The sequence below is a fragment of the Moschus berezovskii genome, chromosome 12, assembly GCF_049115385.1.
Source record: "Moschus berezovskii isolate FMDL1 chromosome 12, NW_MosBer_1.0, whole genome shotgun sequence".
NCBI lineage: Eukaryota > Metazoa > Chordata > Mammalia > Artiodactyla > Moschidae > Moschus > Moschus berezovskii.
Genome location: NC_142471.1, coordinates 61,914,242 through 61,938,241, shown reverse-complemented (window position 1 = coordinate 61,938,241; position 24,000 = coordinate 61,914,242).

Genomic DNA, 24,000 nt, shown 5'->3' with positions numbered 1-24,000 from the left:
TGTTCATTGGAAGGACTGATGTTGAAACTGAAACTCCAATACTTTGGCCACCTGATGCGAAGAACTGACACATTTGAAAAGACCCTGATGCTGGGAAAGATTGAGGGCAGGAGGAGAAGGGGATGACAGAGGATGAGATGATTGGATGGCATCACTGACTCAATGGACATGAGGTTTGGTGGACTCCAGCAGTTGGTGATTTACAGGTAGACCTGTCATGCTGCAGTCCATGGGGTCACGATGAGTCAGACATGACTGAGCGACTGAAGTGAAATAAACTGAACTGAAGAGACATGGAATTTAATCAAGTGTACCAATGTCCATTTAATGGGAATCTGAGAAAAGAGAGAGCAAGGGAGTAGAAAATAAATATTTTTAAAAAGAATGGCAACTTCCCTGTTGGTCTAGTGGTTAAGACTTCGCCTTCCAATGCAGAAAGTGAGGATTCAATCCCTGGTCAGGGAGTTAAGATCCCACATTCCTCCCAGCCAAAAAACAAAACAAAAACCCCCCACAAAACAGAAGCAATGTTGTAACAAATTAAATTGACTTTAAAAATTGTCCACATCAAAAAATCTTTATAAAAATAGAACGGCTGAAAACTTTCAAAATTTGGTGAAATACATGAACCTTTGAATCCAAGAAGTTAAATAAGCTTCAAGAATTATAAACCCAAATAGACTCCCCAAGGCACATTTTAATCAAACTATCAAAAGCCAAGGCAAAAGAGAGAAAATTTAATCATCAACAAAGAAATGCTTCATCATATACAAAGGATTCATAATAGGATAACAGTTCATTTTCTATACAAACTATGGAGACCAGAAATCAGTGAAAAGATATAGTTTAAATCCTGGATGTAAAAATATCAACCAAGAAGTCTATATCTGGCACAACTATCACTCCAGAAAATAGAAGATATAAGACATTCCCAAAATAAAAGCTAAGGGTGTTCCTGACTAATAGATTGACTCTACAAGAAATGCTAATGGTAATCATCTTCCCAGTTAAAAGCAAAAGGCACTAGATGATAATTTAAAGCCAGACTAAGTTCCTTGTTAAAAATAACCATATAGGTAAACATAAAAGTTAATATTATCATATTCTAATATAAAACCTTCTTTTAATTTTCTATCTTATTTTGAAAAAAATGCATAAAAATAATCATTCAGTTCAGTTCAGTTCAGTCGCTCAGTCGTGTCCAACTCTCCGCGACCCCATGAATCACAGCACGCCAGGCCTCCCTATTAGGAATACCTTATTCTAGAAAAAATCATATATAGATGTATTCTGTGATACCAATGAAATAAAGTGGAATGAAACTGGATGGGCTCAGAATTAAAATTTACAATTAGAAGCTACAGTGAAAACAATTCATACTGTTTTTTTCTAAATTTAAGAAGTTAACAGGACTTCCCTGGTGGTCCAGTGGTTAAAAATTCAGCTGCCAGTGCAGGGGACATTGGTTTGATCCCTGGTCAGGGGAGATTCCACATGCCTCAGAGCAACTAAGCTCGTGTGCCACAACTACTGACCTTGCATGCTGAAACTAACAAAGCCCGCACACCTAGAGCCTGTGCTACATAGCAAGAGAAATTGCCACAATGATAAGTCCACATATCACAACAAAGAGTAGTCCCCACTCACCACAAGTAGAGAAAGTCCACACAAAGCAATGAAAACCCAGTGCAACCAAAATAAATAAAATTATTTTTTAAGAGAAGTTAACAATAATTCCCATTTTAAAGATTAACTGAAAAATATATAAACATTTGAAAGGGTAAAAAGGTATACTAGAAAAAAATGATCGTACAAAAAATAAGGCCATACCAGAAGAACTGAGAAACAAAAAACATACATGAGGACAAAAACTAACTGCAGGAATATGTCCTTTAATATTAATAATCACTTTAATTGATTGAAACTCACAATTTTAAACATATATTATAGGAATATATATATATTTATATTTTGGCCACTTTACTTGTAGGATCTCAGGCACTGAACCCAGGCCATAGCAGTGAAAACCAGGAACCTAACAATCAGGCTACCAAGGAACACCCAAAAGAATACATTTTAAAATTATGTACATAAATATTCCATTACATATCTATAATACACAATCTATACATGCATACAATATAATATGCTATTAAAAAAAGAAGGAAATCCTGACACTTGTGGCAACATGGATGGGCCTTGAAGTTATTGTGCTAATTGAAATAAATCAGACACAGAAAGACAAATACCATATGATAAATCTTGTGTGTGAAATACTTTAAAATCTGATCTCATAAATACAAATTTGGTATTTGGTATCGGTGCCGGCCAGAGATGAGGGGTGGTCAAAAAGAATGAAGGGAATCAAAATGTATAAACTTCCAATTATAAAATAAATGTGTTGCAGATACACTATACTACAGGATGACTGTAAATAATACTGAATTATATATTTTAAAGTTGCAAGGAAAGTAAATCTTAAAAGTTCCGTGACAAGAAAAAATTGAAACTATGTGTTTCAATGGATGTTAACTATATTTATTGTGGTTATCATTATGCAATATCCCCTTATACTGAATCATTATGCTGTACACCCGAAATTGAAGTCATGTCAATCATTCTCAATTTAAAATAACTACATTTTGTCAATACAAAACTCACTTTTTGAAACACAAAGACACGAACATGTTGAATGAGAAAGAGGAAAAGAGATATTGCCATCAATGAATAGCCAAATAAAGCAGAAATGACCATACTAGGGTTAAGAAGAAATGGTTTTTAATAAATACAATTTAAAAGAAACAATAAGAATGAAATGCTTTGCTTGCTAAGTCACTTCAATCATGTACAACTCTTTGCGAATTATGGATCATCAGTTCAGTTCAGTTCAGTTCAGTCCCTCAGTCGTGTCCGACTCTTTGCGACCCCATGAATCACAGCACGCCAGGCCTCCCTGTCCATCACCAACTCCCGGAGTTCACTCAAACTCATGTCCATCGAGTCGATGATGCCATCCAGCCATCTAATTCTCTGTCATCCCCTTCTCCTCCCACCCCCAATCCCTCCCAGCATCAGACTCTTTTCCAGTGAGTCAGCTCGTCGCATGAGGTGGCCAAAGTATTGGAGTTTCAGCTTTAGCATCAGTCCTTCCAATGAACACCCAGGATTGATCTCCTCTAGAATGGACTGGTTGGGTCACCTTGCAGTCCAAGGGACTCTCAAGAGTCTTCTCCAGCACCACAGTTCAAAAGCATCAATTCTTCGGCGATCAGCTTTCTTCACAGTCCAACTCTCACATCCATACATGACCACGGGAAAAACTTTAGCCTTGACTAGACGGACCTTTGTTGCAAAGTAATGTCTCTGCTTTTTAATATGCTATCTAGGTTGGTCATAACTTTCTTCCAAGGAGTAAGCGTCTTTTAATTTCATGGCTGCAATCAGCATCTGCAGTGATTTTGGAGCCCAAAAAAATGAAGTCTGACATGGTTTCCACTGTTTCCCCATCTATTTCCCATGAAGTGATGGGACCAGATGTCATGATCTTCATTTTCTGAATGTTGAGCTTCAAGTCAACCTTTTCACTTTCCTCTTTCACTTTCATCAAGAGGCTTTTCAGTTCCTCTTCACTTTCTGCCATAAGGGTGGTGTCATCTGCATATCTGAGGTTATTGATATTTCTCCCAGCAATCTTGATTCCAGCTTGTGCTTCTTCCAGCCGAGCGTTCCTCATGATGTACTCTGCATATAAGTTAAATAAGCAAGGTGACAATATACAACCTTGACGTACTCCTTTTCCTATTTGGAACCAGTCTGTTGTTCCATGACCAGTTCTAACTGTTGCTTCCTGACCTGCATACAGGTTTCTCAAGAGGCAGGTCAGGTGGTCTGGTATTCCCATCTCTTTCAGAATGTTCCACAGTTTATTGTGATCCACACAGTCAAAGGCTTTGGCATAGTCAATGAAGCAGAAATAGATGTTTTTCTGGAACTCTCTTGCTTTCTCCATGATCCAGCGGATGTTGGCAATTTGATCCCTGGTTCCTCTGCCTTTTCTAAAACCTGCTTGAACATCTGGAAATTCACGGTTCACATATTGCTGAAGCCTGGCTTGGAGAATTTTGAGCATGACTTTACTAGCGTGTGAGAAGAGCGCAATTGTGCGGTAGTTTGAGCATTCTTTGGCATTGCCTTTCTTTGGGATTGGAATGAAGACTGACCTTTTCCAGTCCTGTGGCCACTGCTGAGTTTTCCAAATTTGCTGGCATATTGAGTGCAGCACTTTCACAGCATCATCTTTCAAGAACTGAAATAGCTCAACTGGAATTCCATCACCTCCACTAGCTTTGTTCGTCGTGATACTCTCTAAGGCCCACTTGACTTCACATTTCAAGATTTCTGGCTCCAGGTAAGTGATCACGCCACCGTGATTATATTCATCATGAAGATCTTTTTTGTACAGTTCTTCTGTGTATTCTTGCCACCTCTTCTTAATATCTTCTGCTTCTGTTAGGTCCATACTATTCCTGTCCTTTATCAAGCTCATCTTTGCATGAAATGTTCCCTTGATACCTTTAATTTTCTTGAAAAGATATCTTGTTTTTCCTATTCTGTTGTTTTCCTCTATTTCTTTGCATTGATCGCTGAGGAAGGCTTTCTTATCTCTCCTTGCTCTTCTTTGGAACTCTGCATTCAGATGCTTATATCTTTCCTTTTCTCCTTTGCTTTTCGCTTCTCTTCTTTTCACAGCTATCTCCTCAGACAGCCATTTTGCTTTTTTGCATTTCTTTTCCATGGAGATGGTCTTGGTCCCTGTTTCCTGTACAATGTCACGAACCTCCATCCAGAGTTCATCAGGCACTCTATCTATCAGATCTAGTCCCTTAAATCTATTTCTTACTTTCACTGTATAATCATAAGGGATTTGATTTAGGTCATATCTGAAAGGTCTAGTGGTTTTCCCTGCTTTCTTCAATTTCAGTCTGAATTTGGCAATAAGGAGTTCATGATCTGAGCCACAGTCAGCTCCTGGTCTTCTTTTTGCTAACTGTATACAGCTTCTCCATCTTTGGCTGCAAAGAATATAATCAATCTGATTTTGGTGTTGACCATCTGGTGATGTCCATGTGTAGAGTCTTCTCTTGTGTTGTTGGAAGAGGGTGTTTGCTATGTCCAGTGCGTTCTTGTGGCAAACTCTGTTAGCCTTTGCCTTGCTTCATTCTGTGCTCCAAGGCCAAATTTGCCTGTTACTCCAGGTGTTTCTTGACTTCCTACTTTTGCATTCCAGTCCCCTATAATGAAAAGGACATCTTTTTTGGGTGTTGGTTCTAAAAGGTCTTGTAGGTCTTCATCAGTTCAGTTCAGTTCAGTCGCTCAGTCGTGTCCGACTCTCCGCGACCCCATGAATCACAGCACGCCAGGCCTCCCTGTCCATCACCAACTCCCGGAGTACACTCAAACTCATGTCCACAGAGTCGGTGATGCCATCCAGCCATCTCATTCTCCGTCGTCCCCTTCTCCTCCCTCCCCAAGCCTTTCCTAGCATCAGAGTCTTTTCCAGTGAGTCATTTCGTCGCATGAGGTGGCCAAAGTATTGCAGCTTCAGCTTTAGCATCAGTCCCTCCAATGAACATCCAGGATTGATCTCCTTTAGAATGGACTGGTTGGATCTCCTTGCAGTATAAGGGACTCTCAAGAGTCTTCTCCAACACCACAGTTCAAAAGCATCGATTCTTCGGCGATCAGCTTTCTTCACAGTCCAACTCTCACATCCATACATGACATGGTCTTCATAGAACAGTTCAACTTCTTGGCTTCTTCAGCATTACTGGTTGGGGCATAGACTTGGATTACTGTAATATCGAATGGTTTGCCTTGGAAACAAACAGAGATCATTCTGTCGTTTTTGAGATTGCATCCAAGTACTGCATTTCGGACTCTTTTGTTGACCATGATGGCTACTCCATTTCTTCTAAGGAATACTTGCCCACAGTAGTCGATATAATGGTCATCTGAGTTAAATTCACCCATGCCAGTCCATTTTAGTTCACTGATTCCTAGAATGTCGACGTTCACTCTTGCCATCTCCTGTTTGACCACTTCCAATTTGCCTTCATTCATGGACCTAACATTCCAGATTCCTATGCAATATTGCTCTTTACAGCATCGGACCTTGTTTCTATCACCAGTCACATCCACAACTGGGTATTTGTTTCACTTTGGCTCCATCCCTTCATTGTTTCTGGAGTTATTTCTCCACTGATCTCCAGTAGCATACTGGGCACCTACTGACCTGGGGAATTCCTCATTCAGTATCCTATCATTTTGCCTTTTGATATCATGGGGTTCTCAAGGCAAGTATACTGAAGTGGTTTGCCATTCTTTTCTCCAGTGGACCACATTCTGTCAGACCTCTACACCATGACCCATCCGTCTTGGGTGGCCCCACATGGCATGGCTTAGTTTCATTGAGTTAGACAGAGCTGTGGTCCATATGATCAGATTAACTAGTTTTCTGTGATTATGATTTCAGTGTGTCTGCCCTCTGATGCTCCCTCATGAAACCTACCTTCTTATTTGGGTTTCTCTTACCTTGGGGGCTTCCCTAGTAGCTCAGTTGGTAAAGAATCTGCCTGCAATGCAGGAGACCCAGGTTCGATCCCTGGGTTGGGAATATCCCCTGGAGAAGGAAATGGCAACCCACTCCAATACTCTGGGGAATTCCATGGACAGAGGACCTGGTGGGCTATAGTCCATAGGGTTGCAAAGAGTCAGACATAACTATGCAACCAACTATGCATCATAGCCCACCAGATTCATGTCCATGGGATTATCTAAGCAAGAATATTAGACTGGGTTGCCATATCCTCCTCCAGGGAAATGCTCTATATTGGATTTAAAAAAGTAAATCCTTCAAGAAGCAATATAATTATACACATATATATACCTAGCAATAGAGCCCCAAAATATATAAGGCAAATAATGAAAGATCTAAAACAATAAACACAGAGTTCTACAATAATAGTTGTTGTTGTTCAGTCCCTCAGTTTCAGCATCATTCTTCCAGTGAATATTCAGGGTTGATTTCCTTCAGGATTGACTGCTTTGATGTCTTTTCTGTCCAGGGGACTCTGAAGAGTCTTCTCCAGAATCACAATTTGAAAGCATTAATTCTTTGGCACTCAGCCTTCTTCATGATCCAACTCTCACATCTGTACATGACTACTGGAAAAACCACAGCTTTGACTAGATAGAGCTTTGCAGAGAAGTGATGTCTCTGCTTTTTAATGCACTGTCCAGGTTTGTCATAGCTTTCCTTCCAAGGAGAAAGCATCTTTTAATTTTGTGGCTGCAGTCACTGTCCACAGTGATTTTGGAACCCAAGAAAATAAAATCTGCCACTGTTTTCAATTTTTCCCCATCTATTTGCCATGAAGTGATGGGACCAGTTGCCATGATCTTAGTTATTTGAGTGTTAAGTTTTAAGTCAGCTTTTTTACTCTCTTTCACCTTCAACAAAAGAAAGACACCAGAAAATGAGCCCCCCATATCAGTAGGTCTCCAATATCCAATGGGGAAGAGTGGAGAAACCTCCAGAAGCAATGAAGAGGCTGGGTCAAAGCATAAGTGACACCCAGTTGTGGATGTGTCTGGTGGTGAAAGTAAAGTGTGATGCTATAAAAGAAAAATAATATTGCATAGAAACCTGAAATATTAGGTCCATGAATCAAGGTAAATTGGATGTGGTAAAGTGGGAGATGGCAAGAGTGAATATCAACATTTTAGATATCATGAACTAAAATGGACAGGAATGGGTGAATTTAATGCAGCCTACCATTATATCTACTACTGTAGGTAAAAATCCCTTCGAAGGAACAGAGTAGCCCTCATAGTCAACAAAACAGTTCAAAACGCAGTACTTGGGTGCAATCTCAGAAACAACAAGATGATCTTGGTTCATTTCCGAGGCAAACCATTCAATATCTCCCAATCCAAGCCTATGCTCTAACCACACTTGAAGTGAAAATCTTAAATCTTAATTGGTTGTCTTCAGATGGTGGTACTCTTACAGCAGAATTCTTAATCTTTTGAGTTTTCTCTTCTTAAAACTAACCAGACTTGCTGCTGGAAACCTCTTTTTTGCTTTCCAGAAAAGAGCAGAGGCTTGTGAACAGACTCCCTGCTGGAGTCATAAAGATAGTCAGCAGGACTACATTCCCCTTAATGTCCTTTGAAATTCTTATCTACTTCATTCACTTTCTCCTCTCTGGCCAAGTCATGGGGGTCCTGCTGTAGTACTCTGGTTGCTGCTGGAAAGAAATGAGTTTCTCCAGCTGCAACCCACACAACTAAGGTGGCCAGGCACTCACTCATTGCTTTCCACCTCCTCCACAGGAGAGGATGCTGCCAGCACACAGCTCAGTCCATGGTTGTAGGGTGAGGGGAGGAGTCTGTGGTGGAGTTCTTCTCTCTCCACTGCGTCTAAACTTATATCCTTCTTGCTCTGATGTTACACTGGAATTGTCCATCAGACATGCTAAACTTCTAGAAATTCCCTCTCATGTGTGGACATCTGCCAAGGTCAGCATTCTCCATGTTTTTATCCTGATGGCAGGAAGAGGTAATGGGGTAGTTTCGCCAACCCCTTTGCATCTCCAGCCCTGACCAAGATCCGTCTGTCCATTTTCAGGTGCACAGGTTGCCCCATTGCTTCCACTGAATCATTTTACTCATGGAAAAATCTCTAATTGTTGTTGTTCAGCTGCTCAGTGTTGTCCGACTCTTTTGACCCCATGGACTGCAGCATGCCAGTCCTTCACTATCTCCTGGAGTTGTTCAAATTCATGACCATTGAGTCAGTGATACTATCTGACCATCTCTTCTTCTGCTTCCACCTTCTCGTTTTGCACTCAATCTTTCACAGTATCAGGGTCTTTTCCAATGAGTCAGCTCATCACATCAGGAGGCCAAAATATTGGAGCTTCAGCTTCAGCATCAGTCTTTCCCTTGAATATTCAGGGTTGATTTCCTTTAGGATTGACTGGTGTGACCTCTTTGATGTCCAAGGGATTCTTAAGAGTCTTCTCTAGCACCACATTTTGAAAGCATCAATTTTTCAGCACTCAGCCTTCTTTATGGTCCAATCTCACATCCATACATGACTACTGGAAAAACCATATTTTTGAATATAGGGACCTTGGGGCTTCTCAGGTGGTGCTAGTGGTAAAGAACCCACCTGAGAATGCAGGAGACATAAAGGATCCAGGTTCAATCTCTGGCTCAGGAAGATCCCCTGGAGGAGGACATGGCAATCTACTCCAGTATTCTTGCCTGGACACGGGAGCCTGGCGAGCTAGAGTCCACAGGGTTACAGAATCTGACACGACTGAAGCTCTTAGCACACACGCATGCACAAACAGACCTTTGCTGGCAAAGGTCTCTAACTGGTTGCTGTTGTGGCTCAGACAGTAAAGCGTCTGCCTGCAATGTGGGAGACCCAGGTTCGATCCCTGGGTCGGGAAGATCCTCTGGAGAAGGAAATGGCAACCCACACCAGTACTCTTGCCTGGAAAATCCCATGGATGGAAGAGCCTGGTAGGCTACAGTCCATGGGGTCACAAAGAGTCGGACCCGACTGAGTGACTTCACCTTACCTTAAAGAGGGAAGAGGAAGGAGGAACATTTTAAGTCACATGCAGCTGACACCTCTCACCTTCTCAATTTTCTTATTACCTATACCTGTTTATTACTTCTTTTTGATGGTTTCCCTAGAGTTTCAATATACAATTAATTCCATTTTAAAATAATCCAGTACTATTTCACATGAAGTACAAGTACCTTGTAACAAAGTATATCTAAGGTCTCTCTCCCCTTACTAATAGCACTGTTGTCATGTATCTCACTTTCCATAAAATATACTCACAAAGTACATTACTGCTATATTTTCAAAATTGGGAAAGGAATATGTTAAGGCTGTACATTGTTACCCTGCTAATTTAACGTCTATGCTGAGGACATCATATGAAATACCAAACTGGATGAAATCACAAGCTGGAATTAGGACTGCTGTAGAAATACCAATAGCCTCAGATACACAGATTATACTGTTCTAATGGCAGAAAGTAAAGAAAAACTAAAGAGTATCTAGATGAGGGTGAAAGAGGAGAGTGAAGAGACTGGCTTAAAACTCAACATTCAAAAGCTAAGATCATAGCAGCCAATCCAATCACTTCATGGCAAATAGAGGGCGGAAAAGAGGAAACAGTGGCAGATAATATTTTCTTGGGCTCCAAAGTCAATGTGGATGGTGACTTCAGTCATAAAATTAAAAGATGTTTGCTCCTTGGAAGGAAAGCTATGACAAACCTAGATAGCATATTGAAAGGTTGTTGCTGAACCATGGAAAAGATGCTGGGATTCTTGGCCTCCGGAGGAAAAGAATTCAATCCGGGGCCAGAGACAAGGCTTGATCACTCAGAGCTTTCTGTAATAAAGTTTTATTAAAGTATAAAGGAACTAGAGAAAGCTTCTGACATAGGTATCAGAAGGGGGCAGAAAGAGTACCTCCTTGCTAGTGTTAGCAATGGAGTTATATACTCTCTAATTAGTTATCACAGTGAATCAAAAGAATGTCTGGAGGTTGTAAAGATCTCACTAGACCTACTCCCATAATTTACATTTTAAGATAACAGGATTAGCCAGAAGGTTTTTTCCAGAGACTGTCCTCAAGCAAGATACATTATTGTTATATAATCCTAAGGAATGTAGAAGGAAAAAAAAAGTTTGTCCTTTCTTCCTCCTTGAGAACTCCAGACCCCTCTCTCCTTGGGGTCCCCTAGACTTATCAACCTGCCTAGGAAATGACTCTCTCAATATTAAAAAAGCAGAGACATCACTTCTTTAAAAAGGTCTGTCTAGTCAAAGCTATGGTTTTCCCCTTAGTCATGTACAGATTTGAGAGTTGTACTATAAAGAAGTCTGAGCGCCAAAGAATTGATGCTTTCAAACTGTATGCTTTCAAACTGTGGTGCTGGAGAAGAGTCCCTTGGACTGCAAGGAGATCAAACCAGTCAATCACAAAGAAATCAACCCTGAATATTCATTGGAAGGACTGATGCTAAAGCTGGAGCTCCAATACTTCAGCCACCAGATGGGAAGAACCAACTCATTGGAAAAAAACCCTGATGCTGGGAAAGCTTGAGGTCAGGAGGCGAAATGGGCGACAGAGAATGAGGTACTTGGTTGGCATCATTGACTCAATGGACATGAGTTTGTTCAAACTCCAGGAGATAGTGAAGGACAGCAAAGCCTGGCATGCTGCAGTCCATAGGGTCACAATTAGTTATACGAGACTTAGCAACTGAACAACAATGAGCAACTCATTTGCCTCTCACACTAATACAAACACAGCAGTTTATTCTAAATAAAATAAGCTAGGTCATGCGTCTCTAGCAACTATTTTGTTCCTTGAGTAAGGAGTGTCTTGCTGTGTACCTCCTTCTTCCTGCTAAGATTTCTGAAAGGCTCTTCTTTATATGGAATGAAAGAATGACAAATAATTGGAAATCTGAGATCAGCTAATCTAATCTTTATTTTTTCAAGTGAACAATGTATGTCTTTGTGAGTTTCAGTTCAGTTCAGTCGCTCATTCATGTCCGACTCTTTGCGACCCCATGAATCACAGCACGCCAGGCCTCCCTGAGTTTAACTATCACCAATTCATCAGTACAAGACCTTATCTGAGAGTTCAGCATTTTTGACTCTCAATTTAGCGATATCACACATTTAATGGAATTCCTGCTGCTGCTGCTAAGTCGCTTCAGTCCTGTTCGACTCTGTGCGACCCCATACCATAGACAGCAGCCCACCAGGCTCCGCCGTCCCTGGGATTCTCCAGGCAAGAACACTGGAGTGGGTTGCCATTTCCTTCTCCAATGCATGAAAGGGAAAAGTGAAAGTGAAGTCGTTCAGTCGTGTCCGACTGTTCGCGACCCCATGGACTGCAGACTACCAGGCTCCTCTGTCCATGGGATTTTCCAGGCAAGAGTCCTGGAGTGGGGTGCCATCGCTTTCTCCAAATGGAATTCCTATTGATGCCCAAATGACCAGGAGGGCATCAGCATTAAAGCCTCCACAACCAGAGAGGAATGCACCTTGTCTTGGCAAGAGTTGTAGAATGGAGCTATTCTACAACTATTTTTGTATATTATTCTTTTAAATAATAAGTTATTTTTGAAGAAGTTCTAGGTTCACACAAAACTGGGCAACATGTATTCACTTCCCACATATCTCATCCTATACCCAACAAAGCCTCTCCTATCAATAACTCTCACCAGTGTGGTGCATTTGTTTGAATGAACCAACTCTGACACATCAATATCAACCAAAGTCCATGGTTTACTAAAGTTTAACCCCTTGCATCATACATTCTATTATGGTTGTTGTTTAGTTGTTAAGTCATGTCCAAGGCTACAGCCTTGAGACTGTAGTTCGCCAGGCTCTTCTGTTCGCGTTATTTTTCTGGCAAGAATACTGGAGTGAGTTGCCATTTCCTTCTCCAGCAGATAGTCCCCACCCAAGGATCCGACCAATTTCTCCTTCATTGCAGTCAGCTTTTCACTGCTGAGCCACCGGAAAGCCCACACAGTATATTCTTGTTGCTTACATATTTTATTCGTACTAGTTTATTTCTCTTTACCCCAACCAACAATTTATCCATGCCCACTTCCCTTCCCCTTTGAAAACCACTAGTTTGTTTAATATGTCTGTGAGTCTGTTTCAGCTTTGAATACACATTCATTTGTTAAATTTCTCCCAGCCATCCACTGATGGACATTGAGGATTTTCCACATCTGTCTGGAGTGAATAATGCCAATTTGAACATGGTTGTGTAATATCTCCTTAGCACCATGATTTCATTCTTTTATTAAATAGTCCAAAATGGGGTTGCTGGGTCATGTGGTAATTCTATTTTTAGTTTTTTGGTTTACCTCTCTTCTGTTTTCCATTGAAACTGCACCGTTTTGTCTTTTCACCAACGGTATACAAGGATTTCAATTTCTTCATATCCTTGCCAACACTTTTATCTGTCTTATAATATTCAGCCTAACAGATGTAAGCAGCTACCTCATTGTGGTTTTGATTTGCATTCTCTGAAGATTATGGATATTGAACACTTTTTCATACATCTGCTTGCCATTCTTGCTTTTCTTTAGAGGTATGGCCCTTCTAGCCTTTTGCCCATATTTAAATTGGATTAATAGGTTTTCTAACTTTTACTATTGAGTTTTAAGAGTTCCTATATATTTTGGAGATTAACCCCTTATCAGATATGACTTGCAGATATTTTTCTTCTGTTCTGTATGTTATCTTTTAACCTTTTCGACTGTTTTTGCTTTCTGTGTAGATTTTTGTTTTTATTGTCCTACTTGTCTAAGATTGCTTTTGCTGCCTATGCTTTTAGTGTCATAAGCATGAAATCACTGTCAGAATCAGTCATGGAGCTCATACCCTGTATTATCTTCTAAAAGTTTTATAGTTTCAGGTCTTATATTTGGTTTTTAATCTATTTTTAGTTGACTTTTCTCTGTGGTGTAAAATACGGGTCCAATTTTATTCTTTTGCACATGAGTATCTATTTTTCCTGCATTATTTGTAGAAGAGACTGTTCTTTCCCCACTGGGTAGTCTTGGTATACTAGATTATGATCCCATGACTGTAAACATGGATTCATTTCTGGGCTGTCTATACTATTATATTGCTCTGTGTCTATTTTTAAGTTAGTACAAAAATGTTTAATTACCTTTTCAATATATTTAAAATCAGGAAGTGTGATGTCTCCAGTTATGTCCTTCTTTTTCAAGATTGCATTGGCTATCTGGAGCCTTGTGGTTCCACATGAATTTTAGGATTATTTCTATTTTTGTATAAAACATCATTACTATTTTGATGCAAACTACATGGAATATTAGATGATTTGGGGTTGTATGGACACTTTAACAATGTTAACTCTTCTAACCTATGAACATGGAATATCTTTCTATTTCTTTGTGTCTTTTAAAATTTCTTTCAGCAATGTTTTACATGGCTTGGTGTACAGGCTTTCATTTCCTTAGTTAAGTTATTCTTAACTTTTTTATATTTTCCTAGCTACTACAAATGGTATTGTATTTCTAATTAACACATAGGTTATTATTAGTACACATAAAAGCAACTGATTTTTGCAAGTTGACCACCTTATATTCTGCAAATTTACTGAATTATTTCATTTATTAGTTTTTACAGGATTTTATCATGGAATCTTTATACTTTTCTTCATATAAGATCATGTCATCTGTGAACAGATATAATATTAGTTCTTCCTTCTGATTTGAATGCCTTTACTTCTTTTTCTAATTTCTCTAACCATGATTTCTAATATGATGTCAGGTATCAGTGGTGACAGTGGACTTCCTTCCTTGCTCCAGAGCTTAGAGAAAGAGCTTTCAGCTTTTTGAAATCTATGATTCTAAGTACTGGTTTTCATATGGACTTATTATTCCTAGTCTGTTGAGTTTTTTTGTAAGGAAAGCTTGTTGAATGCTGTCAAATGCTTTTACTACATCTGTTGAGAAAATCATGTGATTTTTATTCTTTGTTGTGGCAATGTTGCATATCACATTGTTTGAATTTTGTATGTTGAAGCAGTCCTGCATGACAGGGATAAATCCTGAATAGCTATGATGTATAGTCCTTCTAATTTGCTGTTGAATTTGTGAGACTCTGTCCTTGTCTTTCCTTCTGGCTTTGAGGTAGCTGAATTCACACTCACTAAGAGTACAGAAATCTTTCTACTAGTTTTCAGAGTGTATTTTTACAAAGAGAATTTATTCACATTGCTTTGAATCAATATGCCTAAAGGGGAAAGTGTAGTTTACCACTTCCTATAATGTTACATTGCAGATGTTATTCTTTGTGTACATTTTGTCAAACAGTGTACTTAAGAAATTGACCCGTTTCTATTAAGTCATCAAATTGGTGGACATAGAGCCATTCAGAACACTCTTTCCTTATCTTTTTTATGTCCATGGCATCAAAGAGATGACTCCCTATTTCAGTGGTAACTTCTGTCTTATAGAAGACAATATAATTTCTGTCTTATAGCTTTTTTAAGAGTTCAGTTCAGTTCAGTCACTCAGTCAGGTCCGAAGATTTGCAAGCCCATGGACTGCCACATGCCAGTCTTCCCTGTCCATCACCAACTCCCTGAACCTACTCAAACTCATGTCCATTGTGTTTTTGAGGGTAACCTAGCTACCCTCAGTTCAGTTCAGTTCAGTCGCTCAGTCGTGTCCGACTCTTTGCGACCCCATGAATCACAGCACGCCAGGCCTCCCTGTCCATCACCAATTCCTGGAGTTCACTCAAACTCATGTCCATCGAGTTGGTGATGCCATCCAGCCATCTCATTCTCTGTCGTCCCATTCTCCTCCTTCCCCCAATCCCTCCCAGCATCAGAGTCTTTTCCAGTGAGTCAACTCGTCATATGAGGTGGCCAAAGTATTGGAGCTTCAGCTTTAGCATCAGTCCTTCCAATGAACACCCAGGATTGATCTCCTCTAGAATGGACAGGTTGGATCTTCTTGCAGTCCAAGGGACTCTCAAGAGTCTTCTCCAGCACCACAGTTCAAAAGCATCGATTCTTTGGCGATCAGCTTTCTTCACAGTCCAACTCTCACATCCATACATGACCACTGGAAAAACCATAGCCTTGACTAGACAAACCTTTGTTGGCAAAGTAAATGTCTCTGCTTTTTAATCTAGGTTGGTCATAACTTTCCTTCCAAGTAGCAAGCATCTTTTAATTTCATGGCTGCAATCACATCTAGGAATGTGAAGTCAAGTGGGCCTTAGAAAGATCACTACGAACAAAGCTAGTGGAGGTGATGGAATTCCAGTTGAGCTATTTCAAATCTTGAAAGGTGATGCTGTGAAAGGGCTGCACTCAATATGCCAGCAAATTTGGAAAACTCAGCAGTGGCCACAGTACTGGAAAAGGTCACTCTTCATTTCAATCCCAAAGAAAGGCAATGCCAGAGAATGCTCAAACTACCACACAATTGCACTCATCTCACATGCTAGTAAAGTAAAACTACCCTCAATTCTATTCAATTCTATTCAAATTTTCAAAGAACTAGCATTGGTTTCTTTGATTCTATGTAGTGATTTCCTTTATACAATCTCTTTGATTTATTTTATTTATTTTAATTGGAGGCTAATTACTTAGCCAAAAATTAAAAGATGCTTACTCCTTGGAAGGAAAGTTATGACCAACCTTGATAATATATTAAAAAGCAGAGACATTACTTTGCCAACAAAGGTCCGTCTAGTCAAGGCTATGGTTTTTCCCGTGGTCATGTATGGATGTGAGAGTTGGACTGTGAAGAAAGCTGATCGCCAAAGAATTGATGCTTTTGCACTGTGGTGTTGGAGAAGACTCTTGAGAGTCCCTTGTACTGCAAGGAGATCCAACCAGTCCATTCTAACGGAGATCGATCCTGGGTGTTCATTGGAAGGACTGATGCTAAAGCTGAAACTGCAATACTTTGGCCATCTCATGCAACGAGTTGACTCACTGGAAAAGATTCTGATGCTGGGAAATGTTGGGGGCGGGAGGAGAAGGGGACGACTGAGAATGAGATGGCTGGATGGCATCACCGACTCTGTGGACATGAGTTTGAGTGAACTCCGGGAGTTGGTGATGGATAGGGAGACCTGGCGTGCTGTGATTCATGGGGTCGCAGAGAGTCGGACGCGACTGAGCGACTGAAATGAACTGAACTGAACTGAACTGAATTACTTTACATTATTGTATTAGTTTTGCCATACATTGAAATGAATCTGCCTCAGGTGTACATATGTTCCCCATCTTGAACCCCCCTCCCACCTCCCTCCCCATCCCATCCCTCTTGTTCATCCCAGTACACCAGCCCCGAGCATCCCGTGTCATGCATCGAACTTGGACTGTTGATTCGTTTCACATATGATAATGTACATGTTTCAAAGCCATTCTCCCAAATCATCCCACCCTCGCCCTCTCCCACAGAGTCCAAAAGACTGTTCTATACATCTGTGTCTCTTTTGCTGTCTCGTATACAGGGTTATCATGATCATCTTTCTAAATTTCATATATATGCGTTAGTATACTGTATTGGTATTTTTCTTTCTGGCTGAATTCACTCTGTATAATAGGCTCCAGTTTCATTCACCTCATTAGAAATGATTCAAATGTATTCCTTTTAATTGCTCAGTAATACTCCATTGTGTTAATGTACCACAGTTTTCTTATCCATTCGTCTGCAGATGGACATCTAGGTTGCTTCCATGTCCTGGCTATTATAAACAGTGCTGCGATGAACAATGGAGTACATGTGTCTCTTTCAATTCTGGTTTCCTCAGTGTGTATGCACAGGAGTGCGATTGCTGGGTCGTATGGCAGTTCTATTTCCAGTTTTTTAAGGAATCTCCACACTGTTCTCTGTAGTGGTTGTTCAGTTCAGTTCAGTTCAGTCGCTCAGTCGTGTCTGACTCTCTGTGACCCCATGAATCACAGCACGCCAGGCCTCCCTGTCCATCACCAACTCCCGGAGTTCACTCAAACTCATGTCCACAGAGTCGGTGATGCCATCCAGCCAAATCATTCTCCGTCGTCCCCTTCTCCTCCCACCCCCAACCTTTCCTAGCATCAGCGTCTTTTCCAGTGAGTCAACTCGTCACATGAGGTGGCCAAAGTATTGCAGTTTCAGCTTTAGCATTGTACTAGTTTGCATTCCCTCCAACAGTGTAAGAGGGTTCCCTTTTCTCCACACCCTCTCCAGCATTTATTGCTTGTAGACATTTGGATAGCAGCTATTCTGACTGGCATGAAATGTTACCTCATTGTGGTTTTGATTTGCATTTCTCTGATTATGAGTGATGTTGAGCATCTTTTCATGTGTCTGTTAGCCATCTTTATGTCTTCTTTGGAGAAATGTCTGTTTAGTTCTTTGGCCCATTTTTTGATTGGGTCGTTTACTTTTCTGGAATTGAGCTGCAAGAGTTGCTTGTCTATTTTTGAGATTAATCCTTTGTCATTTGCTTCATTTGCTATTATTTTCTCCCATTCTGAAGGCTGTCTTTTCACCTTGCTTATAGTTTCCTTTGCTGTGCAGAAGCTTTTAATTTTAATTAGGTCCCATTTGTTTATTTTTGCTTTTATTTCCAATATTCTGGGAGGTGGGTCATGGAGGATCCCACTGTGATTTCTGTCAGAGAGTGTCTTGCCTATGTTCTCCTCTAGGAGTTTTGTAGTTTCTGGTCTTACATTTAGATCTTTAATCCATTTTGAGTTTATTTTTGTGTGTGGTGTTAGGGAGTGTTCTAGTTTCATTCTTTTAAAAGTGGTTGACCAGTTTTCCCAGCACCACTTGCTAAAGAGATTGTCTTTTCTCCATTGAATATTCTTGCCTCCCTTTTCAAAGATAAGGTGTCCATAGGTACATGGATTTATCTCTGGGCTTTCTATTTTGTTCCATTGATCTATATTTCTGTCTTTATGCCAGTACCATACTGTCTTGATGACTGTGGTTTGTAGTAGAGCCTGAAGTCCGGCAGGTTGACTCCCCCAGTTCCATTCTTCTTTCTCAAGATTGCTTTGGCTGTTCGAGGCTTTTTGTATTTCCATACAAATGTGAAATTATTTGTTCTAGCTCTGTGAAAAACACTGCTGGTAGTTTGATAGGGATTGCATTGAACTTATAAATTACTATGGGTAATATATTCATTTTCACAATATTTTTTCTTCCAATCCATGAACACGGTATATTTCTCCATCTATTAGTGTCCTCTCTTATTTCTTTCACCAGTGTTTTATAGTTTTCTATATATAGGTCTTTTGTTTCTTTAGGTAGATATATTCCTAAGTATTTTATTCTTTTTGTTGGAATGGTGAATGAAATTGTTTCCTTAATTTCTCTTTCTGTTTTCTCATTATTAGTGTATAGGAATGGAAGGGATTTCTGTGTGTTGATTTTATATCCTGCAACTTTATTCATTGATTAGCTCTAGTAACATTCTGATAGAGTCTTTAGGGTTTTCTGTGTAGAGGATCATGTCATCTGCAAACAGTGAGAGTTTTACTTCTTTTCCAATTTGGATTCCTTTCATTTATTTTTCTGCTCTGAATGCTGTGGCTAAAACTTCCAAAACTATGTTGAATAGTAGTGGTGAGAGTGGGCACCATTGTCTTGTTCCTGACTTTAGGGGAAACGCTTTCAATTTTTCACCATTGTGGATAATGTTTGCTGTGGGTTTGTCATATATAGCTTTTATTATGTTGAGGAATGTTCCTTCTATTCCCGCCTTCTAGAGGGAATAGATCATAAATGGAAGTTGAATTTTGTCAAAGATTTTCTCTACATCTATTGAGATATTCATATAGTTTTTATTTTTCATTTTGTTAATGTGGTGTATAACAGTGATTGATTTGCGGATATTGAAGAATCCTTGCATCCCTGGGATAAAGCCCACTTGGTTATGATGTATGATCTTTTAAATGTGTTGTTGGATTCTGATTGCTAGAATTTTGTTAAGGATTTTTGTATCTATGTTCATCAGTGATATTGGCCTGTAGTTCTCTTTTTTTGTGGCATCTTTGTCAGGTTTTGGCTTAGGGTGATGATGGTCACATAGAATGAGTTTGGAAGTTTACCTTCCTCTGCAGTTTTCTGGAAGAATTTGAGTAGGATAGGTGTTAGCTCTTCTCTAAGTTTTCGGTAGAATTCAGCTGTGAAGCCATCTGGACCTGGGCTTTTGTTTGCTGGAAGATTTTTGATTACATCTTCTATTTCCATGATTGTGATGGGTCTGTTAAGATTTCTATTTCTTCCTGGTTCAGTTTTGGAAAGTTGTACTTTTCTAAGAATTTGTCCATTTCTTCCAAGTTTTCATTTCATTGGCATATAATTGCTGATAGTAGTCTCTTATGATCTTTTGTATTTCCGTGTTGTCTGTTGTGGTCTCTCCATTTTCATTTCTAATTTTATTGATTTGGTTCTTCTCCGTTTGTTTCTTGATGAGTCTGGCTAGTGGTTTGTCAATTTTATTTACCCTCTCAAAGAACCAGCTTTTGGCTTTGTTGATTTTTGCTATGGTCTCTTTTGTTTCTTTTGCATTTATCTCTCCCCTAATTTTTAAGATTTGTTTCCTTCTACTAACCCTGGGGTTCTTCATTTCTTCCTTTTCTAGTAGCTTTAGGTGTAGAGTTAGGTTATTTAGTTGACTTTTTTCTTGTTTCTTGAGGTATGCCTGTATTGCTATGAACCATCCCCTTAGCATTGCTTTTACAGTGTCCCAGAGGTTTTGGGTTGTTGTATTATCATTTTCATTTGTTTCTATGCATGTTTTGATTTCTTTTTTGATTTCTTCTATGATTTGTTGGTTATTCAGCAGCGTGTTGTTCAGCCTCCATATGTTGGAATTTTTAATGGTTTTTCTCCTATAATTGAGATCTAGTCTTACTGCATTGTGGTCAGAAAAGATGCTTGGAATGATTTAAACTTTTTTGAATTTACCAAGGCTAGATTTATGGCCCAGGATGTGATCTATCCTGGAGAGGATTCCATGTGTGCTTGGAAGAAGGTGAAATTCATTGTTTTGGGGTGAAATGTCATATAGATAGCAATTAGGTCTAACTGGTCTATTGTATCATTTAACGTTTGTGTTTCCTTGTTAATTTTCTGTTTAGTTGATCTATCCCTAGGTGTGAGTGGGGTATTAAAGTCTCCCACTATTATTGTGTTATTGTTAATTTCCCCTTTCACACTTGTTAGCATTTGTCTTACATATTGCGGTGCTCCTATGTCGGGCGCATATATATTTATAATTGTTATATCTTCTTCTTGGATTGATCCTTTGATCACTATGTAGTGTCCTTCTTTGTCTCTTTTCACAGCCTTTGTCTTAAAGTCTATTTTATCTGATATGAGTAGTGCTACTCCTGCTTTCTTTTGGTCTCTATTCGCAAGGAATATCTTTTTCCAGCCCTTCACTTTCAGTCTGTATGTGTCCCTCTTTTTGAGGTGGGTCTCTTGTAGACAACATATATGGGGTCTTGTTTTTGTATCCATTCAGCCAATCTTTGTCTTTTGGTTGGGGCACTCAACCCATTTATGTTTAAGGTAATTATTGATAAGTACGATCCTGTTGCCATTTACTTTATTGTTTTGGGTTCGAGTTTATACACTCATTCTATGTTTCCTGTCTAGAGAAGGTCCTTTAGCATTTGTTAGAGAGCTGGTTTGGTGATGCTGAATTCTCTCAACTTTTGCTTGTCTGTAAAGCTTTTGATTTCTCCTTCATATTTGAACGAGATCCTTGCTGGGTACAGTAATCTGGGCTGTAGGTTATTTTCTTTCATCACTTTAAATATGCCCTGCCATTCCCTCCTGGCCTGAAGTGTTTCTATTGAAAGATCAGCTGTTATCTTTATGGGGATCCCCTTGTGTGTTATTTCCTGCTTTTCCCTTGCTGCTTTTAATATTTGTTCTTTGTGCTTGATCTTTGTTAATTTGATTAATATGTGTCTTGGGGTATTTCGCCTTAGGGTATCTTATTTGGGACTCTCTGGGATTCTTTGACTTGGGTGATTACTTCTTTCCCCATTTGAGGGAAATTTTCAACTATTATCTCCTCAAGTATTTTCTCATGGTCTTTCTTCCTGTTTTCTTTTGGGACTCCTATGTTTCGGATGTTGAGGCATTTAACATTGTCCCAGAGGTCTCTGAGATTGTCCTCATTTCTTTTAATTTGTTTTTCTTTTTCCTCTCTGCTTCATTTATTTCTACCATTCTATCTTCTAACTCACTTATTCTATCTTCTGCCCCCGTTATTCTACTGTTGGTTCCCTCCAGAGTGTTTTTGATCTCATCTATTGCATTATTCATTGTATATTGACTCTTTTTTATTTCTTCTAGATCCTTGTTAAACCTTTCTTGCATCTTCTCAGTCCTTGTCTCCAGGTTATTTATCTGTAACTCCAATTTGTTTTCAAGATTTTGGATCAATTTCACTATCATTATTTGGAATTCTTTATCAGGTAGGTTCCCCATCTCTTCCTCTTTTGTTTGGGTTGGTAGGCATTTATCCTGTTCCTTTATTTGCTGGGTATTTCTCTGCCTCTTCATCTTGCTTATATTGCTGTGTTTGGGGTGGCCTTTCCGTCTTCTGGCAGTTTGTGGAGTTCTCTTTATTGCGGAGTTTCCTCACTGTGGGTGAGGTTGGACGGGTGGCTTGTCAAGGTTCCCTGGTTAGGGAAGCTTGTGTCGGTGTGCTGGTGGGTGGAGCTGGATTTCTTCTCTCTGGAGTGCAATGAAGTGTCCAGTAATGAGTTATGAGATGTCAATGGGTTTGGAGTGGCTTTGGGCAGCCTGTATTTTGAAGCTCAGGGCTATTTTCCTGTGTTGCTGGAGAATTTGCGTGGTATGTCTTGCTCTGGAACTTGTTGACCCTTGGGTGGTGCTTGGTTTCAGTGTAGGTATGGAGGCGTTTGATGAGTTCCTATCGATTAATGTTCCCTGGAGTCAGGAGTTCTCTGGTGTTCTCAGGATTTGGTCTTAAGCCTCCTGCCTCTGGTTTTCAGTATTATTCTTGCAGTAACCTCTAGACTTCTCCATCTGTCACTTCCAAGGTGGTTCCCTCTGTTTTAGCTTCTGTTTGCTGGTCTCCTCAGTGTCTAATTTCTTCCCTGACACTAGGGGGCGGTGGTGGACACTTTTTAAGGCTCAGTTGTTCATTCCTGTTCTGGGAAGGGAGGAACACTGCAGACAAATATCTCTGGCATCTGTGGGGAGTGCTCGCAGTGTCCCGGCCACACTGGGTTTGCCCCCACTCAAGGCATGTGTGCTGTCCCAGTCTACAATGCACAGGCACTAGGTTGCTCTGCCGAGAACTGTCTGAGGCTGGCGCTGGGTTGCATGCACATCCCAGGTCTAAGCCTCTCAGATTCAGGTACTCAGGTACTCCACAAAGGTGCAGACTTGGTTGGGCCTGCCTTTTGTGCGCTTCCCCAGTCTGAGCAGCTCAGGTGACCAGGTGATTGGCGAGCATGGTCGCTGCGACTTATCGCCTCCCCAGTCCCTCCCACTCAGTTTTCTGGGTGTGCAACCAGCGCACCTTCTCAGGCAGATATTGACCAGGCAGAAACCCAAGAAGTCTTTGTTAGCAACGAAACCTGTTTGTAGTTTGGTATTGGATGCCTTTCTGGGGCCGCAACTGCCCCCTTCCGGCTCTGGCTGCCCTCCCCTGCCTGTCTCGGTGGGGGATGGGCCGTCCGCAGCCGGCTAGCTCTGCTAAGTCCTTTGTTCTGTGAGCGGGACTGGTGGAGTCTTAGATTAGGGCTTTTCACCTTTTCGCAGGGTAGTTATCCCACAGTCTGCTTTGCTATCTCCAGTTAGCTGTCTCAGAGGCCCTCGTGGCATTCAGGCCCAGTCCTCACTCTAAGCAGTTCAGCCGGCTCCTCCCTGCCCAGCCTCCACTTGCTAATGGCGGATGCAGGCGCCTGCGCTACTTCTCCGCTGGCAGTTACCGAGGAGCACATTATCTGTGCGTTTTAATTATTTCTTTCTTTTTCCTCCCAGTTATATGGCCCTGTGAGTTTCCAAGGCTCACCACAGACTTGCCAGTGAGAGTGTTTCCTGGTATTTGAAAACTTCTCTCTTTTTTAAGCCTCCCTTCTGGGGACAGAGCTCCATTCCTACCTCTTTTGCCTCTCTTTTTATCTTTTATGTTTTTTCCTACCTCCTTTTGAAGACAATGGGCTGCTTTTCTGGGTGCCTGATGTCTTCTGGCATTCAGAAGTTGTTTTGTGGACTTTACTCAGCGTTCAAATGTTCTTTTGATGAATTTGTCGGGGAGAAAGTGGTCTCACTGTCCTATTCCTCTGCCATCTTGTTCCCTCTCACAATCTCATTGATTTCTATTCTGATT